The 23,140-nt window shown below is 42.2% G+C and overlaps 1 pseudogene; it reads left to right on the top strand.

The window, feature by feature from the left end:
- Positions 1-4,131: 4,131 nt before the first annotated feature.
- Positions 4,132-19,618, top strand: LOC140485860 (NXPE family member 3-like; annotated as a pseudogene).
- The last annotated feature ends 3,522 nt before the right edge of the window (positions 19,619-23,140 follow it).

The raw sequence follows: 23,140 nt of genomic DNA on the forward strand, positions 1-23,140 counted from the left end.
TCTGAAAGCTTGCGATTTTGGGCAGCAGATAATGCAGAGAGGGAGTTACTGCAGGAGGAAAATGATTTTAAAAAGTGCTCTGAACAGGCATTGTTTTAAATTACAGTAGTAGAGAAGCAACTAGATTTGACTAAATATACTTTGTATTAACAGTGTATGTTTCAGTTTGTAACAGTATAGCCTTTAGAACTTTAGCATTTAGGACTATGCATGGATTGACATAACAAGTGGCTTTAAGAAAGTACAAATTATCAGTGTTAAGCATCTAGTTTGATGGGAAATTGAGCCATTGAGCAAAAATTAAGATAATGAGCTCAATCATTATTGGATTCTGACTACATATATCTACATATATCTTAGACAAGTAGGTAAAATGAACCGCATAAAATTCCCTCTTAACTTAAGAAAGAGTGATAATATTACATAACAAAACATGATGAACAGGATAGGCCCCTGGATATTCAATAATGCCGATATTTTTAATTAACCAGTTCAAATACGTGACAAAACAGTCGTGGTGCGGGTGAGACTTTGACCTTTATCTCCTGGCCCAGAAGAAGGAACACTACCGTTGCAGCATGAGAGTTGAAACTCAGAACTGACAATGTCAGAGATCATTCAAGGGATGGGGGAGGGGGTGTGGTGACGTCAGTGAATTGCCACCATCCTTATGGGTCACCTTGGGTGACTGTCTGTGGAGTTTGCACATTCTCCCTGTGTCTGTGGGATTCTTCCCATAGTCCTGTTATGGATCAAGCCAGACCCCCTCAAAGCATTTCAAGATAGTATCCCAGATCCTAACGTTGCTCTTTGTTTTAAGCAGGTGGAACATGGATATTCCAGGAGTGATGTAGCTGGCCGAACCACTTCGTTTTAAACAAACTGAATTTATTTGCAGGATTATCAAATGAAACACAAACAAAAGAGAATAGAATATAGAATAACTTAACCTATCGGAAAACACAACAGATTATCCCAATTTAATGATGCTGTTTCAATCCCCATAAACACTCCTTCATTAAAAAAAAGGTAAAATCAAACACAGGGTGTTCCAGAACAGAGATAGAGAGAGAGAGAGAGAGATGGCAGAGGGATTCAGCATGGAACATCTTTTTCCATGAAGCTGTTTCTTTGACCAGCAGTCTCAAAAAATTGACTGCTTGCTAACACCAAGCCAAACCAAACCAGAGAAAAGCTGAGCTGGGAGAACTAGCCATTCCCCTTTCATTGTACAAGTTTTTTTTATAAACTTGAAAGCCTTTGCCTGAGGAGTATCTGTTAGTCAGATCAAATTGGCCCTAAAACCCAAGCAAACCAGGCACATCAGAACTTCTGCATTTATAACCCCTCTCAAAAAAAAACAAGGACAGAATAACCTTGTCAAAGGAGCAGCATCATCAGAGTCCAAAGATGTGCATATTAGGTGGATGGCCATGCTGATTTGCCCCATAGTGTCCAGGTATTTGTAGGCTGAGTGGATTAGTCGTGGGAAATGTGTGGTAACTAGGATTAGATGGAGGGGGGGAGTGGGTGGGTGTGGGTAGGATGGTCTACAGAGGGTCAGTATGGACTCAATTGGCCAAATGGCCTGCTTTGCCAAATTAGCTCTATGATTCGATGATCATTCATATCTTAAACCAATAAGTAGTGAGCCTCACCTCACCTAGACCAATCAGAATATGACAATATGATTGATCATGGCTGTGACTTGGAAAGAATGAATAAACACCAGGTTCCTTACTGTCCTTATTTGTTCCAGGCAACAGGGATCGCTGGTGGAGGATTCTGTACACAGGAGTCTTCGCATTTTCCATGGGGGACCCTGAGGTGGAGGGTGTTGTATAGAGCAGTCCTTTACAATTGCAGATTGCAGTGGTTAGTGGACTCTCAGCCCAACTTAACTTGAAGTGCTGTGGACACTGTGGATCATGTGTGTGTTGGTTGTTGTCGATTGCACCCCCTTTAGAGTTATTTGAAAAACCTTTTGTAGTGTTTTTGGTTGCATTTCAGCCCAATGCTCCTGATCTTTGGGTACCCGGTGTGGAGGGTGGGCAAATTGGAGGACCTGTTCATGGGTCTGCTCCTGGACCTGGCCTGGCTAGGATGGGGTCATTGCTGCCAGCTGTCTGCCCCTCTCCCATGGTTACATTTGTACAAGGGTGACATGGGACAAGGAGCATGCGGTGTCCATTAATGCTTTCCATGCCTTTAGACAGAGATGGGTACCATGCGGGATACATTGCTTTATTTTCTCCTCCAATTCCATTTTGACTTAGTCCTCTCCCTGTCTCCCTACCTCACACTCACATTTGATGGTTTACATTGCTTTCAACTGGCTTTGCGTGTCAATATTTAATTAGCGACATGGGTGTTCTTATTGGTTGTAGTTGGTGTTTAAAAAGAAAACAAAAAATCGTCACAGTGATTTTGGTGGTGGGCAAGTTGCTCAGTTTTGTCTGACTGCACCTCTAGGTTTAAAATAAACAGCACCTTTCCATGACCAAGGTCTGCATCAAGTTTGAAATAGACATTACTCTGTTATCTAGTCAGAAGCAGAAGACCCGAGATCTGTTGAAAACAGACCAGAGACTCAGTGTTGACCTAATTCTAGGAAAAAGGTCTGTATTACACCATAACATCAATGGTCTACCATGAATTAAGTAGGTTCCTGTTGCCTCAATGTCTCAAATGAACATGTAAATATTCAAATTTGAATTTAAATTGTAATGTAAAATTTACACCATGCCATCTTTGTGATGGAGGGATGATGGAGGCCTAATGGCAAGAGGACATCCCACCTGGCATATTGTTCTTCAACAAGGATGCCCAGGTCGTGGTCTGACACATTGGCACAAGCATGTATCAACTCTCCTGCATGTGAATGCCTCATGTGGCAGTGACACTGACACAAGAGAGGAAGAGGTACATGGGTCAGTACTGTCCATTCATGTGGAGCATTAAAAGCATATCATTGAGGTGGTTGTACTGTACTGTATCTGTGATGGGTTCATTATGGACCCCGGAATTGTTGAACCACGGGCAGAGTAGCAGGTGTTTACACTATGTGGCAATGTTCAGGCCCACAGGTCCTTGTACATGACTTGCTATGATGAAAAACTGGATCTCATCGCAGGAGTGCTCAGAGTCCTGAGTTCTCTACCTTGGTTGGAACCACACAGGTTGGTGAGCCAAGGTGTACTAGCATACTGCACTCAGGCATAGACTAATAGAGACACAGGGCAGACATTTGAGGATTTATTTCAGAATACTCCAAAAAAGAATATTCCTACCATAAAAAAAACTGAAGGGAGGACTAAAGTAGTTAGGGAAGCATGTAAGTTACCTAAAAGTGTATGAAGATGAGAGGCAGATCTGCAATTGGTCAAAATATAAAGAATACCAGAGAATGATGAACAAGTTAATTAAGAGGAATAACTTAGCATATAAGACAAAGCTAGCAAGAGTTTCTACAGGTACTTGGAAAGGAAAAGATTAAATAAATTGAGCTTTGGCCCTCAAGAGAGAGTAAATGAGGAATTAATAGATAATAAGAATCGAATCATCAGGTTCCACCTGGTGACGGAGAATAATAAGCATGAATCCAGAGGAAGAAGATCCAATTGGCAGAGAGTGGCCTTCAATATAGCAAGGTCAGAGCTGGGCAGGCTTTATTGGAATGAGAAATTGGCGTGAGCAATTGTAACTGAACAGTGGGATTGCTTCAAAGTGGAAATGGTTTGGGTTCAGTTCAGATATATCCCCTCAAGTGAGAAATGTATAATAAACAATTCCAGATCTCCCCGGACGATGGAGGAGATAGAAATTAAGTAAAGAAGTAAAGTTATGCAGTGATAAGTGACAAGCAGAAAATATAATACATTTGCTGATTCCCCTTTATCTTGCCTGTGTGGTACCTCCTCAAAGAATTCCAACAAATTAATCAGGAATACTTTCCGCTCCATGAAGCCATGCTGACTCTGCTTGATTATATGATGTACTTCTAAATGTTCTGTTATATTCCTCCTTTTATAATAGACTCTTAATGTTTTCCCAATGACAGATGTTTACATTAAATTAAGGTTTTCTTTGCTGCAGATTTACACAGTACGAGTGCACATTGACCTTTCATTTATGGATGAACAAGACACAAAAAATACCATTCTTCCTTTCTCAACACGTCAGTGCCATTTCACATTGCTAATGTTGATAGCTCTGTTGCTGCTGATTCTGAATTTATATTTTCTCAAGGTATGTAGAATGGAGTAATCAACATTTTGAAAGTACACTAAATCCTCTGTATCTGCTAGATAACTACTTGCAAATTCTCCTATTTGTGGCAAAGAGTGAATAACAACAAAATTCAACATCTGCAGGCAAAACTCACACATTCATGATTTTTAACCCATTTTAACCCGTCTTTTGAATGGGCTCCGCACTTGCGAATTTCATCATTCGTGGGGGTTCTCTGCAGTGGACCTCTCGATCATGAGGAGGAATGACTATAAATGAATTGTGTTCACTGAGTTTCCAAGTCATATTGTCTGATTCTCGAGTTGCAAATCTTTGGGCTCATGGGCAGGGCATCCAATGAGCTCTGAGATCCAGAGCTCAATATTTACTTACTTTTCTATCCTTCTCCTGAACTACCTATTCCTGCATTTGAGGAACCTTTTACAAGTGTCTTATTTGATAGCATAGGTACCCTACCTCAAACAAAAAGTGGGAATCAGTATTTGTTAATATTAATAGATCTGTCACCTGGATTTCCAGATGCCATCCCATTATGCAATATCACAGCTAAAAGGATTAGAACATAGAACATGGAATGTTATAGCGCAGTACACGACCTTCAGCCCTCGATGTTGCGCTGACCTGTGAAATTAATGTGATGCCCATCTAACCTCCACTGTTCCATTATTATTCATATGTATGTCCAATGCCCATTTAAATGCCCTTAACGTCAGCGAGTCTACTACTGCTGCAGGCAGGCTGTTCCATACCCCTACTATTCTCTGAGTAAAGAAACTACCCCTGATATCTATCCTAAATCTATCACCCCTCAATTTAAAAATATGTCCCCTCGTGTTAGCCTTCACCATCCGAGGAAAAAGGCTCACACTGCCCACCCTATCTAATCCTCTGATTATCTTATATGTCTCGATTTAAGTCACCTCTCAACCTTCTTTTCTCCAGCAAAAACAGCCTCAGTTCTCTCAGCCATTCCTAAGACCTTCCTTCGATACCAGGCAACATCCTAGTAAATCTCCTCTGAATGCTTTCCAAAGCTTCCACATCCTTCCTATAATACGGTGACCAGAACTGTATTCCAGGTGTGGCCTTACCACTGTCTTGTACAGCTGAAGCATGACCTTGTGGCTCCAAAACCCAATCCCCTACCAATAAATGCCAACACACCATACGTCTTCTTAACAACCCGATCAACATCAGTGGCAACTTTCAGTGAATTATGCACCCAGACACTGAGATCTCTCTGTTCATCTACAGTGCCAAGGATTTTACCATTAGCCCAGTACTCTGCATTCCTGTTACTTCTTCTGAAGTGAATTACCTCACACTTTTTCGCATTAAACTCCATTTGCCACTTCTCAACCCAGCTATGTCCCTCTGTAACCCACAACATCTTTCAGCACTATCCTTGGTGTCATCTGCAAATTTACTAATCTATCCTTCTCCACCCACAACCAGATCATTTATAAAAATGACAAACAGCAATGGCCCAAAACAGATCCTTGTGGCACACCACTGGTAACTGAGCTCCAGGATAAACATTTCCCATCAACCCTCACCCTCTGTCTTCTTTCAGCTAACCAATTTCTGATCCAAACCAGTGAATCACCTTCAATCCCGAAACTCTGTATTTTGTGCAATAGCCTACCATGTGGAACCTTATCAAACACCTTACTGAAGTCCATGTACATCACACCAAATGCTTTACCTTCATCCACCTGTCTGGTCACCTTCTCAAAGAGCCCAATGAGGGTAGTTAGGCATGACATACCCTTCACAAAACCGTGCTGACTATCCCAAATCAAATTTTTCCTTTCCAGAGGATTATAAATCCTATTTCTTATAACCTTTTCCAACACCTTACCCACAACCAAAGGCAAGCTCACTGGCCTATAATTTCCAGGGGTGTTCTGTTCTGACTCCCTTTCTTAAATAAGGGAACAACATTTGTTATCCTCCAGTCTTCTGGCACTACTCCTGATGACATAAAGATCAAAGCCAAAGGCTTTACAATCTTCTCCCTGGCTTCCCAGAGAATCTGAGGATAAATCCCATCTGGCCCAGGACTCTTATCTATTTCCAGATCTTCCAAAAATTGCTAAAACCACCTCTTTGTAGATAAATTACTTAAATTGTACACTAGATATGGCCTACTGACAGAAATACAATCTGATCAAGGGTCAAACTTCTCATCAAAATTATTCCAGGAAGTTATGGACAGCTTCAAATCTATTCTCTACCATCCAGAATCACAGGAAGTGCTAGAAAGGTGGCATCAGACATTAAAGACCATGTTGAGGGCTTATAGTCAAGACTATCCAGATGATTGGGATAAGGGAATTCTATTTGTGTTTTTGCAATCAGAGATGCACCAAACGAAACAACCGAATTCAGTCCATTTGAAATTGTTTTCAGGCATGAAGTGATAGGACCATTAAAAATGACTTAAGAGAAATTGGTTAGTCAGAGTTCAGAGACCATATTTAAAAAGTGTCAAATTTTTATGGAATGATTAAATAGTGCTGGCGAGTTGGCCAGACAGCATGTAAAAGTATCACAGCATAGAATGAAACAGGAAGCAGCCAAGAAATCAACAATTTTGCCATCGGGGATAAGATATTAGTGTTTCTTCCAGTGATAGGTGAACCTTTAAAAGCAAGGTTTAGTGGACCTTATCAATTTGAAAGGAAATTGAGTGAGGTGAACTATTTGATATGTACTCCAGACAGAAAGAAGTCTCAGAGTGTGTCATGTGAATGTGCTCAACAGGTATTTTGGCAGGGAAGGAAACCAAAAGAAGAATGTGTTACTGATTCTTCCGTCTGTGTTGTAACCAAGTTCAGAGGATTCTGAACTGGAGATTCCTCAAATTAAATTGGAAAATGAGGAAAATTTGGGATAAACTATTGAGTTACCTTCCTGAGGAAAATTGAAATGACTTGGAAGAGTTATTACTATCACATGGAGAGATAAGTGGAAATAAGCTGGGAAGTACTAACCTAATTATGCATGATCTGGATATAGGAGATACTGTTCCAATTAAGCAACATCCTTATAAGCATTACCCTCTAAATTTGGCACAAGTTCCAAAGGACATTGAACGCATGCTCCAAGATGACATAATCGAAGTGAGTTACAGTAACTGGAGCACACCTGTAGTAATGGTGCCAAAACCAGGTGGTACCCAACGTTTATGTGTGGACCATCGCAAAGTCAATGCAATTACAAAGACTGATGTATATCCAATTCCGCACTTGGGAGACTGTGTTGTGACTGTGGGACAAGCAACTTATATTTCTAAGTTGGACTTGTCCAGAGGATACTGGCAGATACCTTTGTCAGAAAGAGCAAAAGCAATTTTGGCGTTTGTAATGCCAAATGGACTATATCAGTTTAAAGTCATGACATTTGGTATGAAAAATGTGCCAGCCACTTTTCAGAGACTCACCAATAAGGCCATTTCTGGATTACCCAACTGTGTAGTTTATATTGATGACCTGGTGATTTTGTAGTCACAAATGGAAGGAACATTTACAACATTTATCAGACTTGTTTAGTCGACTTTGGAAGGCAGGTTTGGTGATAAACCTGGCTAAAAGTGAATTTGCCAAAGCCCAAGTCACTTTCCTGGGCCATGTTATTGGACATGTACAAATGGCCCTGGGGATGCAAAAACCAAGGTAACTGGGGAGTTTCCCATGCTGTAGTCCCTGGGATGGAATGGATTTTCTTGACAATTTGTACCAAATTTTAGCAGTGTAGCTGCTCCACTTACTGATTGATAAATAAAGGCAAGAAGTTTCAGTGGATAGTAGACTGTCCAAAGACATTCGATAGCCGGTAAGGTGTGTTAATCATTGCCCCAGTATTAGCCACACCGAATTACACAAAGTCATTCAAGGTGGCTATCGATGTAAGTGATGTGGGTGTCAGTGCTGTGCTGTTGCAAGAAGATAACAAGAAGAAAGAAAGACTTAGCGTGTATTTCTCCAGATAGTTGGACGTTGATCAGCAGAAATATTCGATGGTTGAGAAGGAGTCCTAAAGCTTGGTGTTGGCATGACAACATTTCAGTTGTTGTCTCAGAGACCTTATTGCTAACAGTCATATATACTGATGATAAACCTTGTGGAGAAATTTAAGGACAAAAATGCCAGACTGTTTAGATGGAGCTTGGTGTTACAGATATTCAGTTTGAAAATCGTGCATATGGCAGGACACATTGTCAAGACTCAAATGACAAACGGAGGCATTCGGTGGCAGGAGTACAACAGACTGAAATGGAATGTAGTTGTGTATGTTTACGTGTTTGCAGTCAATGCAATTTATTTGTGTCTTTTAGAGTATTAACAAAATTAAAAAAGGGTTTTAAAATGAAGCTATCTTTGGACATTGATGGTTCATTTTTTTTGTAAGGGGGGAGGTGTAACGAAGCTGCTCCTTTAACGAGGTTATGCAAGCTTTTTTTTTCAGAGAAGTTGGTAAATGACAGACTCCAAAAGGTCTGGAGGTTGAAGGGCCAATTTGATAATAGCTAACTGATACTGCCTCAAGCAGAAGGCTTTCAAGTTTAAAAACAAGACATGTACAATGAAAGAGGTGTGGTCAGCTCTCCCAGCTCAGCTTATCTCTGGTTTGGTTTTTTTGTTAGCAGTAACACAGAAAAGCTGCTGCACCCAGAAGCAGGCCCAGACTGGTTTTCCCTCTCTTTCTCTTTCCCTTTCTCTCTCTTTCTCTCGCTTTCTCTTTCCCTTTCTCTTTCTTTCTCTCTCTTTCTCTCTCTCTTTCTCTCTCCCTTTCTCTCTCTTTCTCTCTCTTTCTCTCTCATTCTCTCTCTCTCTCATTATTCTGTTCGCTGTTCCTTATGTTTCATTTAGTAATCTTGTAAATAAATCTGTTTTGTTTAAAATGAAGTGGTTTGATCAGTTGACTCTCACCTAGAGTATCCACTCTACACCTCCTGAAAACAACTAGAAATGTTAGGCTCTGGTCTACCTTCTTGAAATGTTTTGAGAGGTCTGGCCTGGTCCATAACAATGTCGGTCATGTGTAAGTTGCAAAATCAGGACCAGGCCGAGAAGAGAGTTTTTGACAGTTGGGACAGATGACCTGAGAAAAAAGGAGGAGACTTCTACGTTCCAAAATGTGCTTGTCTCCAGCACTTTGTTCAAACATTACGAGAAAATAATTAAACATAAAATAACCCCCCAGCCCTTGCTCTTCACTCCCTCCCATCCCCACAGATGTCCCGAGTCCCATTCATGCTCTCTACACATCGTACATTGCTCCTTATGCATTCTATGACACGCTATGCTCTTCCATCAATCCCTTTGTCCCCCCCACCCCTCCAACCCCGCCATATATCCCTCTATACCAGCATCTGCCCCTACCCATTCCCAGGGCACCTCATGTTCCCTCTGCCAACATATTCCCCTCTGGCCCTTCATACCAGGTGGTGGCAAACCATATTTCCACACTTTCCTACTTAACTTCCCATGCCAACTCTCCTTCCCATTGTTCCTGAAACACTTGGGAGAAAAGTGCAACATTGCCGACTATAGTTTATTTAAAAAAAGCACTCTTATTGATCAAGAAACACACTTTGACAGCTGTGAACAGAACATGCTTTGACAACCCTTGACAACTCGCATCAGGTTTTTTGACATATCTTAACAGCTTCTTCTCACATCTTGACGGAGCCAAGAGATAGGCCTCTAGATATTGGCCCAGTGACATTACCACTGTGCCACCCATCAACTGCATCAGGTCGGGAAGATGGATTGTTGCGGACCTTGCATCAGCACCCCCATTCCATGATTGAATTAAAGAGATTTGGTTGATTTGTCTCCACAGCCACCAGCAACATTAAATTCAGTTAATAAAACTGGATTTTTAAAAACTTTGTTCATGGGATGTGGGTGTTGTTGGCTAGGTCAGAATTTATTGTCCACCCAGAATTACCCAGTTAAGCATCCATCATGATGCTGTGGATCAAAGTAGGCCAGATCAAGTACGTCAGGCAGATTTCCTTCCCTTGGAGAGGGAACCATTGGGTTTTTACAACAATCAACTGTGGTTACTAGTGTGGTGGAGAAAATTACCAGCCTTGGAGTCAGAGTCGGGGTTCAATAATAGAATTTATTGTACAAGGAAATACAGGAGCTCTGCGGAGAGACGGACACCAGCTGCACAGTGGTCAGCTGTGAGTCTTTTCTCCACCCAGAGCACATGTCAGGATATTTTGAGACATTTTATAATACAAAAGGTCAGTGATGAGGTTATTGTTTCTGTAACATCGTTTGTTTGCTGCAAAAATTGCAGAATCGTTGATCGTTTCGATGCAGTCATTGTCAGTTCCAGCACAGCCTTTGTTAATTTCAGGGCGAGCGTTGTCAGTTTCAGCGCAGACATTGTCAGTTTTCATGTCTGTGTGAAAGTCCATTGTTGTGGTAATGGGTGTTAATTGCTCTTCCTGAGAAGGACGATTACTGCAGCCCTGGCTTTTAGCACTTTGTATTGAGTCCGTATCAAACAGTTAGCATTTCTGTCAAAGGTGTTCGCTGGACCCAGAGACTTCAGTGGGCAGTATATGCTACACATGTGTATTCTCTCCCCCACCCAGCGTAAACTAATCAACTGGGTTGTGAGTGCATTGTGCTGGCATTCTGGTGGCCCCAGGCAGTATCTGTGTTTGTTCTGTTGTCTCTCTCCATATTGTGGTCCAGCAGCCATCTTGTGTGTCAAGCGGCCCATTATGGCTCAGGGGCCATCTTGTGTGTCCATGTGCCAAGTGTAATGCTGCCCTGTGCGATCACCCACTTCATTAGCTTTCCATTCCAGATTTTTATTTTCACCATCTGCCACAGTGGGATTTGATTCCATGTCTTCAGAACATTAGCTTGGTGTACTGGATTACTAGATTCACCTTAGCACGACATCATCACCTCGCCATTATGTGCTCCTGACACATCCTCGTTGTGACCTTGTCCTGTGCCGGAGTCTCTCAGCCTCCATAGCATCTTGTTGCTGCTCCTGAGCTTGTTGGTGCTCTGCTCTGCTTCCATCTACAAGGTAGCGTGTGGCTGGATCCATCATTCTTGTGAGCATTTAACTGTGTTGTGTTGTGAAGTAAAGGAAGTGAACATATCCTGTGCTGGCATATCCTGCAGATAATGACTACCCAGACTCTCCCACACAATGAGAAATGCAGCGCTTCTATACAGAGGACTTTTAGACCGTATTATCATGGCTCTTTGTGATAGATACTTACTTGGCAGAGGAGCTGTACTGACTAAGTGTCAAACACATCGTTCTATATTGGGAGGGCTCCATGCATTCTTCATCCCTTCCATTTCAGTCCCATACCAACCATGAAAGATATCATTCCATACAGTAATGTACATCATAATGCTTACAGTGTATGTAGAGAGGGATCCAGTTCTGTATCCTACAGTACCCTTGCAGATCACGTAAATACTGTGTTTGTTGTGACCAGCAATAACTTCTGCTTCGTTGAGATGCCTGTGCAATTTTCCAGATAAACCATATGGTGGAAATTGTTGTGACCAGCACTTGCAGCCCAAATATTTGTACCCCAACCCTAACCCATGTCGAAAAAGCAGAGCAGGTCAGGCAGCAACCCAGGAGCAGGAGGAGTAATGTTTCGGGCATAAGTCCGTCATATTCCTGATGAAGGGCTTATACCCAAAATGTTGATTCCCCTGCTCCCCTTGGATGCCGAATGACCTGCTGTGCTTTTCCAGTGCCACCCTTTTCAACTCTGACTCTCCAGTATCTGCAGTCCTCACTTTCTCTGAACACTAACCCTATCGCATTTCAAAGCACACCAATATGTCTGATACGGTTGGTGACGATTCGGCGCGGCACATTCGCCGCTGCCAATTAGCCACTGCCTGTTCGCCACCAGCGTTTCTCCACTGGGGTCATTTGACCTCTGGAGACTATTCACCACCAGAAATATATACATGTACTGATTGTTTTCCCTCCCGCCTGTTCTTTCATACTTCTCAGTCCCCTTTATTTATACAACTACAAAGTACATATTGATAAAAAAAGATGAAATAAATATCATTTTATTGGCTTATACATAAAAATGAGTTCCAAACACTTGTGGTGGTGAATTGTCCTCAGCGGCCAATGGGCGGTGGTGAAGCGTCCTCGGCGGTGAAAGGCAGTGGCTAATCGGCGGCGCCGAATGGTCCCATCCCAGTCTGATACGATGCACATTTTATGAGGCTGCAATCTACCGATGTGATTGCTCCCTTCAATGTCTTCCCAATCAGTGTAAGTCAAGCTCACTCCTGTGCCTGTCAAAGTGACTCTGACTCTGCCCACCCTGGGTGCTAACTTAGGCGTTTTCGAATTGCAGGTCTCTTCTCACAAACAGTAAGTGATTGTGGGGAATACAGATCATTGTGGACATCCCCATCATTGAACTCGGTCTTATCATCAGGCAGCCTGCCCAGATCCTCCATTTGTCCTTTTACCTTGCCCTTCCTGAACAGTCCCTTTCCACTCATGTCCCTAAGTGCACACTCACCACCTTGAACTCTGTCTCCAACTTTCTACCTTCCCCCTGAGTTTGATGAGGCCCACTGTGAGATTGTACACTCCCTTTTTCAGAAGAAGAATCATACTGTACACAAAGTGTTAAATCTCTTTATGTTTTCATTGATGCTGCTTGACCTGCTGAGTATCTCCAGCATTCTGTGTTTGTTTCAGATTTCCAGTATCTGCTGTATTTTTCTTTTAGTCTCCCAGCTCCTTGCTTGTAACTGTTAATGGAAGACATGGGCTATAACACCTTGCCTGAAGCCTCACTCAGGGAGGTCGTGGCTGGTTTTCAAACGTACTTTGGGGAAGGGAACAGTGACTTTCAGCAACTTGGTCAGCATCATCAGGCCTTCTCTAACAAGCCAAGTGTGTAAACAGGTACCATGATAGTTACTGATGGCAAATAATTCACCTTCTGATTCACCAAAGCTTGTCCAACATCTTCAAGGCACAGATTAGGAGGATGATGGAATTCCCTGCACTTGCCTGGATGCAGCTCCAATAACAATTAAGAAAAGCAACACCATCCAGGACAAAGCATTCCATTTGAGACGTACCACTTGCACCACCTGCTAGGTGGTCAGGCAGCAACCCAGGAGCAGGAGGATTGATGTTTCGGGCATAAGTCCTTCACATTCTTGATGAAGGGCTTATACCCGAAATGTTGACTCTCCTGCTCCTCAGATGCTGCCTGACCTGCTGTACTTTTCTAGTGCCACCCTTTTCAACACTGACTCTCCAGCATCTGCAGTCCTCACTTTCTCTGAACACTCACCTTATCGCACTTCAAAGCACACCAATATGTCTGCTAGGGTTGGTGACAATTCACCGCGGCACATTCACCTGACCTCATACAGCATTAGCCTCATACAGCATACACAGCATGGCTTCAGTGTATCTACATCATGCAGAGTCGTACATCTACATCATGCAGAGCATCAACTCACCTGAAGTCCAGAGACCTCAACATTTCGAGGGACTGTTTACGTGTTCTGTGTTTCTCCGAGAGAGAGAAAGGAAACAGTTTCTCAGCTGAGGTGACATTATGCTGTTCCCAGGAATACAATAAGAATTTAAAACAGAAAGTGCTGGAGAAACTCAGCACAAGGTCATTGCAGTATCTGGTCTGGCAGCATCTGTGGAGAGAGAAACTGAGTTAGCATTTGAGTCCAAAAGGACTGTTCTTCAGCTTTCTGTCATCTGTCTGTTTTTTATTTCAATGCCATAAGAAATCTGTATTTATTTTGAAAAGTATAATTTATTAGTGTTCCCTGAAGAAAATATTCTGAACAACTTTGCAGATATAATTTTTAGCCACCCTACTTATTTCATGGGATCCCTGCAAAGTGAAAGCAGGTGATTCAGCCCATCAAGTCCACACTGACTCTCTGAAGAGCATCCCACCCAGACCTAAACCCCTACACTGTCCCTGTAACCCTGCATTTCCCATGGCTAATTCACTTAACCTGCACATCCCTAGATTCTATGGGCTATTTAGCACAGACTCCACCTAACCTGCACATCTTTGGACTATGGGAGAAAACCCACCTAGACACGGGAGGAATGTACAATCTCTATACAGACAGTTGCCTGAGGGTGGAATTGAATCCCATCTCTGGGGAGCTGCGAGGCTGCAGTTCTAACCACTGAGCCAACTTTCAGGTGCTGAGATGCTGAGACTAACTCTGTACAAACTGGGAATTAAACTGGAAATGTCCCCGACTAACTGTTCTGTTCAGAAGTCATTAGACAGACTTTCTAATGATTTGTTTTCTCTCTTGCTGTGAGCTGCAGTTTGGGTATATAACTTACTCAGTGCTCACTGTTTCATTGAAGTATATAACCCTCTAATTACGATGCCACAATTCTGAAGAATCTTGTGATGTGAACTGAATTATTCCGTATGATATATCTCTATGACTCTATAAATGCAGCAGGGATAATCCAGGAAGTAGTCGTCCACTGAGCCTTACATCAGTGGGCTGGAAATGATTTGAGATGATTGTTTAAGGATAGTATTTACATGACAACATTTAAAAGGCATCTGGATGGGTCTATGAACAGGAGGGGTTCAGAGGAATATGGGCCAAATGCTGGCAATTGGGACTAAATTAATTTACGATATCAAGTGTGGATAGACTAGTTGGGCCAAAGGGTCTGTATCCATGCTGTACATCTCAATGAACGTATGACTGAAGGAGGGTGTTTTGCTGGGAATTAACATGTGTGACACGGCAATGGAAAAGATATTCATTGAAAATGCTTTTTTTCCCTTCACAGCATGATAAACTTCAGGTGATTGGATCTGAATCCAAATGGAGGGGACATCCAGTTCCAAAATTTAATCACACCATGAGGCACAAAGTGGAAACCAGGAATCTCCATTGGTCCCACAGACAAGCTGGTGCAATGTGGTTACCAGAATCACAGCTTCACTCCGGAAGAAAGATCAGAGGAAATGTTCCTTCTGAAAATGATCGAATGGCCAAAACCACCCACTTCTGCTGTGGCCTTTCGGAAAAGCAGCGACCCAGCACACAGTCAATTTGTAATTTTAAATTCTGTAAAGACTTTCTATGTGGGAGATCAGTTACAAGTGATGCTGCAGATGTATGATTTTGATGGTCACCCAAAGCGATATGGGGGTGACTATCTCCAAGCTCGGATCCACACCCCAGCTTTAAAAGCTGGTTCAGCAGAAACAGTTATAGATAACCAAAATGGATTTTACTATATAAATTTAAATTATCTTGGCCAGGGAAAGTCGAAGTTTCTGTTTTGTTGGTTCATCCCAGTGAAGGGATCCAAGTACTTAAAAGACTACGTGAGGAACAGCCAGAAAGAGTGTATTTAAAAAGTACCTTCAAATATCAGGGTGATTCAGAGACCACCGTGTGTATTGTTTAAGCCTCAAACTGAGCCACTCTGTAACTTCACTGATCCCAGGACTGGGGAGCCCTGGTTCTGATAAAAACCGAAGAAACCTCCCTGCTCTGCTCGTATCAACCATTTTAAAGGAGGTTATGAGAAAAATCTCTTAATTGGAGAAGAGAAACATTATTTCCAAAGGTATGTCAATTAATGTTCTTTTATTTATATTTGTGTACCCAATTTTCTTTCTGACTCAGATGATAATGAAGACAGGAGAAAGTGAGGACTGCAGATGCTGGAGATCAGAGCTGAAAATGTGTTGCTGGAAAAGCGCAGCAGGTCAGGCAGCATCCAAGGAGCAGGAGAATCGACATTTCGGGCATGAGCCCTTCTTCCTCATGCCCGAAACATCGATTCTCCTGCTCCTTGGATGCTGCCTGACCCTGCTGCGCTTTTCCAGCAACACATTTTCAGCTCTGATAACGAAGACACCAAGTATAGAATGAAACTTCCCAACATTGGAAAATCATTTAAAAAGCTGACCTTATGAAACATAACCATATTTACAATGTCTGTTGGTACATCAATTGGGAGCTCTCATTAATTTAAGAAACAGATGCACGTTTACTGCAAAAAGTTGGAAATTGAATAACAAGCTATCATAGTGTGTGCTCTGAGAATGTTAGGACATTCTGAATTATGGTCTTAGCAGTGGCTGTAAAATGGACTAACATCTCAGTCTTAGAGCGTTAATTGCCGATGATACATCCATGGGATGTTGGCATTTCTGTCATGTCCAACATTTATTGACAATCCCTAATTACACTTGTGTTTTTAGAGATGAAATTCTAAGATTTTGACCCAGTGATGATGAGGGAACAGGGATGTGGTTCCAAGTCAGAATGGTACGTGACTTGAATTTGTATCTGCTCAAACGTGACAGAGATCACAACTTTGGAAGGTGCTGTCATTGAAGTCTTGGCAAGTTACTGCAGGGCATTCTGTATAATTACACAGTGCGCACTGTGGCAGAGGGAGGGATTGTTAAATATGATGAATAGGTCCTGATCAAGTGGACTGCTTTGTCCTGAATGATGTTTAGCATCTTACGTGTAGGTGTTGCACTCAAGTGGAGATCGTTCCAGCTTGGCTTATGCCTGGTGAATGGCAGAAAGACTTTGAGGAGCCTGAAAGTGAGTTACTCGCTGCAAAATTCCCAACCCTGACTTGTTCCTGTAGCCCGTGATATTGAAGTTATTCGACCCATCGAGTCCATGCCGGCTCCCGATAAAACAATCCAATCAGTCCTGTTCTCTGTTCAATCTCTGGAAAAGGATTTCCCCAAAGTCCCCACCAAATTGCATTTTAAAATTATTGATTGTCTCTGTTTCCACCATCCTCTGAGACAGCAAGTTGTAAGTCATTTCCACCTGCTGAGTAAAACAGTTCATGCATTTCTTGCCCAAATCCTAAATCCACTTCCATAAATCTTTGTGCCGTCAGTGAATGAAAAAAGCTGTTCTTTGTCTACTTTCTCTAAATTAGTCAGTAATTTCCTTGATCTCTATCAAATTTCGTCTCAATCTGCTTTGCTCCAAGAAAATCAACTTCGGCTTCTCCAACTTGATCTTAAAACTGAGTTTTCTCATCGCTATAGGTATCCCGGCCAATCTTCCCGGCACCCCCTCAAGGACACGCACCCACGTAGCCTGTCCCATCCATTCATGAATGGTGGTAAACAGTTAAATATCTAACACACTCCAGAATTATTCCTCAATAGTGGGAGCATCCCGCACGTTGATACAAAAATAACTCTGAAGCATTGGCATTCATCTCCAGCCAGAAGTGCCGAGTGAATGATGCATCTTCCTTAGGTCCTGAGTATCACAATATTGAAGGCATTGAATATTGCACATAATCCAACAACAGGACTGAAGAATTGTGCTCCAAGCTAGCCAAGTCACAGCTAAACTGCTAGCTACAACACTGGCATCTAGTCAACAATGTGGAAAATTGTCTGGAGTGTCCTGTCCACTCAAAGCAGGAAAACTCCAATCTGATTAGTCACCACCCCATTAGTGTACTCTCAATCATCAGTAAATTAGAAAGTATCTTTAATAGTGTTATACCCAGGAAAATCTGCTCACTGGCACTGAGCTTGGATTCCATCAGGGCCACTTAGCTCCTCATCTAATGACAAACTTAGTCCAAACATCGAGATGTACAGCACAGAAACGGACCCTTCCGTCCAACTCATCCATGCTGATCAGATATCCTAAATTATTCTTGTCCCATTTGCCAGCATTTGACCTATATCCCTCGAAATCCTTCCTATTCATTTACCCATCATTTACCAGTGGTGTCAACATCAAGAAGCCCATATTGCCCAGATCATCAATGTATGTAATGGTCAAGCCTTCCCCCCCACCCCCAGACAAGTAAGACAATTAAAAACCATTGACAATAACATTGCAGATTTGGTAAATTAGGGAAAACATAAATAAAGAGGATGGTGGAATATCCATTACTATAAATAAGCAGAAGTTTGTAGGTTTTTCAAATAAAATGTAATTTAATTCTTGTGCAATTCTTCAACAAAGTGTAACATTTTGATCTTTTTGCTTATACACAGCAAGTAGGACAGGGCATATCCAGCACAAATGAGTGATCTTGGTGGATTCAGGTCTGACTAATCTTGATCCAGTAAATTAAACATTAAACACATCTTACTGTAAATGAGATTTTACATTACGTAGAAAACTGAAGTCTCGATTATTTTGGTGGATTTTTTATATTTCAATTTGTGATTTGAAATTTCAATCTAAAAGAGAATCCCATTAGTACTCAAAATATTCTGAACTATAGCATTTCAATATTTTCTGATTCACCTCTTCAGAGATGTTGTTCCAGTCAGGTGAGACTTGAACCTGAGCTTCCTGGGTTAGAGATAGGGACAATACCACTGCACCACAAGTGACCTTAAATTGATATTTGCTGATCAGCCTGCTCAGGTATGTTATTACACCGCTCTGGAGCAAGTGGGACTTGAACCTGATCCTCCTGAGTTAGAGGTAGGGACACTGCCACTGAACCCCAGGAACTCCATAAGCTGCACCATTTCACTTCTTTTCTGTATTCAGAAGTGCTGTTATGCACAACCGAATGTTTCTTTTCAGACAGCAAACCATCCCTGTTTCGTTTTCCTAACTATTAACCATTATCAGTAAATCAAAAATATTTTCCAATTAAATAGTTTAGGAGCAAACTCTGTTGAGGGCAATGCAAAACTACAAAGGTGAGGAAGACGGATGGAAAACGGGAGGAGGCTAAATTAAAATGAAGTTGGAAGCCACAACATTTGATTCTATGTTGTCAGATTTGGAACAGCTGAACTCTCATTCCTACTTCAGAGGGAGCGTAAAAGAAAAGAGCCAAAGCTAACCAGTCATTCATTATAGTTTCAGCTCAAGCTTACCTTCCAATGACTTCACCAAATTAGATATCTATAGTGAGAGAAAAGTGTCTGACATTTATGGCTGTATTTTTATAAGCAATTCCAGTGTAAGGTGGAACATACAGTTTGTATTTGTGAAAGGAGAGCCTGAATCAAGTAAAAACTAACATTTCTGTTGTGCTAAAAAAATTGCAATCAGAAAACAAGCAACCAGACAGCAATAAGTGATCGCATTAACTTTTGTAAATCCAGGAAAGCACATCAACAATTATGATCAGTATGTACATTTCTTTGCAACTTGGTGCTCTGAGGACAGTTAAAAGTCCGGCCTGTATGCAGATGCAGTGCAACATTGTCTGATAATTAGTCAGCCTTTGTATTCGGGGCTTCACCTCCTAATAAATTTACAAACTACTTACAATTGTTACTTTGTTTTCTAGATCTGGATCTGACAACCAGTTTAAAATTTAATGTTATGCTGACATGACAGCCTAGCTGAGATTGTGCATGCACAGACAGATCACTGCGGCCATTATTGCATTGGGAACAGACACTCCATATGTTAACATAGCCCTTTTCATCATCATTGAATACCTCAAAATACCTTATAATCAATGACACACATTAATAGAAACAACAGCACTGAAATCCAAGTGCTGTCTTCAATTGGAGGTGAAATGAAATGAACAATATCATAGAATCCCTACAATGTGGAAGCAGGTCCTTCGGCTCAACAAGCCCACACTGACCCTCTGCAAAGCAACTCACCTAGACCCAATCCCAATCACATTTTTCTGATATTTTCCCCTGACTAATGCAGCCAACTTACACATCCCTGAACATTAGAGAGTCATAGAGTCATAGAGATATACAGCACGGAAACAGACCCTTTGGTCCATGCCGACCAGGTATCCCAACCCAATCTAGTCCCACCTGCCAGCACCCGGCCCATATCCCTCCAAACTTTCCGATTCATATACCCATCCAAATGCCTCTTAAATGATTCAATTGTATCAGCCTCCACCACTTCCTCTGGCAGCTTATTCCATACACGTACCACTCTCTGTGTGAAAAGGTTGCCCCTTAGGTCTCTTTTATATCTTTCCCCCCTCACTCTAAACCTACGCCCTCTCGTTCTGGACTCCCCCACCCCAGGAAAAAGATTTTGCCTATTTACCCTATCCATGCCCCTCATAATTTTGTAAACCTCTATAAGGTCACCCCTCAGCCTCCGACGCTCCAGGGAAAACAGCCCCAGCCTGTTCAGCCTCTCCCTAGAGCTCAAATCCTCCAACCCGGGCAACATGCTTGTCGATCTTTTCGGAACCCTTTCAAGTTTCACAACATCTTTTTGATAGGAAGGAGCCAGAATTGCACGCAATATTCCAACAGTGGCCTAACCAATGTCCTGTACAGCCGCAACATGACCTCCCAACTCCTGTACTCAATACTCTGACCAATAAAGGAAGGCATACCAAATGCCTTCTTCACTATCCTATCTACCTGCGACTCTACTTTCAAGGAGCTATGAATCAGCATTCCAAGGTCTCTTTGTTCAGCAACACTCCCAAGGATCTTACCATTAAGTGTATAAATCCTGCTAACATTTGCTTTCCCAAAATGCAGCACCTCGCATTTATCTGAATTAAACTCCATCTGCCATCTCTCAGCCCATTGGCCCATCTGGTCAAGATCCTGTTGTAATCTGAGGTAACCCTCTTTGCTGTCCACTACACCTCCAATTTTGGTGTCATCTGCAAACTTACTAACTGTACCTGTTATGCTCACATCCAAATCATTTATGTAAATGACAAAAAATAGAGGACGCAGCACCGGTCCTTGTGCACTCCACTGGTCACAGGCCTCCAGTCTGAAAAACAACCTTCCACCACCATCCTCTGTCTTCTACCTTTGAGCCAGTTCTGTATCCAAATGGCTAGTTCTCCCTGTATTCCATCAGATCTAACCTTGCTAATCAGTCTCCCATGGGGAACCTTGTCGAACACCTTACTGAAGTCCATATAGATCACATCGACTGCTCTGCCCTTGTCAATCCTTTTTATTACTTCCTCAAAAAATTCAATCACGCACAAAGCCATGTTGACTATCCCTAAGCAGTCCTTGCCTTTCCAAATACATGTACATCCTGTCCCTCAGGATTCCCTCCAACAACTTGCCCACCACCGACGTCAGGCTCACTGATCGATAGTTCCCTGGCTTCTCCTTACCACCCTTCTTAAACAATGGCCCCATGTTAGCCAACCTCCAGTCTTCCGGCACCTCACCTGTGACTATCAATGGTACAAATATCTCAGCAAGATGTCCAGCAATCACTTCTCTAGCTTCACACAGAGTTCTAGGGTACACTCAGGGCGGCACGGTGGCACTGCTGCCTCACAGCGCCGGAGACCCGGGTTCAATTCCCGCCTCAGGCGACTGTGTGGAGTTTGCACATCCTCCCCGTGTCTGCGTGGGTTTCCTCCCACGGTCCAAAAATGTGTAGGTTAGGTGATTTGGCCATGCTAAATTGCCTGTAGTGTTAGGTGAAGGGATAAATGTAGGGGAATGGGTCTGGGTGGGTTGCTCTTCAGAGGGTTGGTGTGGACTTGTTTGGCCAAAGGGCCTGTTTTCACACTGTAAGTAATCTAATCAAATCACCTTGATCAGGTCCTGGGGATTTAACCTTTACCTTTTTCAAGCCATCCAGTACTTCCTCCTCTGTAATATGGACATTTTGCAAGATGCCACCATCTATTTCCCTACAATCTATATCTTCCACATCCTTTACCACAATAAATACTGATGCAAAATACTCATTTAGTATCTCTAACATTTTCTGCGGCTCCACACAAAGTCTGCCTTGCTGATCTTTGAGGGGCCCTATTCTCTCCCTTGTTACGCATTTGTCCTGTAGTGTATTTGTAAAAATTCTTTGGATTCTCCTTAATTCTATTTGCCAAAGCTATCTCATGTCCCCTTTTTGCCTTCCTGATTTCCCTCTTAAGTGTATTCCTACTTCCTTTATAATCTTCTAACGATTCACTCGATTTATCCTGTCTATACCTTACATATGCTTCCTTCTTTTTCTTAACCAAACCCTCAATTTCTTTAGTCATTCAGCATTCCCTATACCTACCAGCCTTTCCTTTCTTCCTGACAGGAATATACTTTCTCTGGATTCTCGTTATCTCATTTCTGAAGGCTTCCCATTTTCCAGCCATCCCTTTACCTGTGAACATCTGCCCCCAATCAGCTTTCAAAAGTTCTTGCCTAATACCGTCAAAATAGGCCTTTCTCCAATTTAGAACTTCAACTTTTAGATCTGGTCTATCCTTTTCCATCACTATTTTAAATCTAATAGAATTATGGTCGCTGGCACCAAACTGCTCCCCCACTGACACCTCAGTCACCTGCCTTGCCTTATTTCCCAAGAGTAGGTCAAGTTTTGCACCTTCTCTAATAGGTACATCCACATACTGAATCAGAAAATTGTCTCGTACACACTTAAGAAATTCCTCTCCATCTAAACCCTTAACACTATGGCAGTTCCAGTCTATGTTTGGAAAGTTAAAATCCCCTACCATAACCACCCTATTTTTCTTACAGATAGCGGAGATCACCCTACAAGTTTGTTTCTCAATTTCCCTCTGACTATTAGGGGGTCTATAATAAAATCCCAATAAGGTTATCATCCCTTTCTTATTTCTCAGTTCTACCCAAATAACTTTCCTGGATGTATTTCCAGGAATATCCTCCCTCAGCACAGCTGCAATGCTATCCCTTATCAAAAATGCCACCCTCCCTACTCTCTTGTCTTCTTTTCTATCCTTCCTGTAGCATTTTTATCCTGCAACATTAAGCTGTCAGTCCTGCCCATCCCTGAGCCATGTTTCTGTAATTACTATGATATCCCAGTCCCATGTTCCTAACCATGCCCTGAGTTCATCTGCCTTCCCTGTTAGGCCCCTTGCATTGAAATAAATGCAGTTTTTA

Source organism: Chiloscyllium punctatum, chromosome 15, assembly GCF_047496795.1.
Source record: "Chiloscyllium punctatum isolate Juve2018m chromosome 15, sChiPun1.3, whole genome shotgun sequence".
Taxonomy (NCBI): domain Eukaryota; kingdom Metazoa; phylum Chordata; class Chondrichthyes; order Orectolobiformes; family Hemiscylliidae; genus Chiloscyllium; species Chiloscyllium punctatum.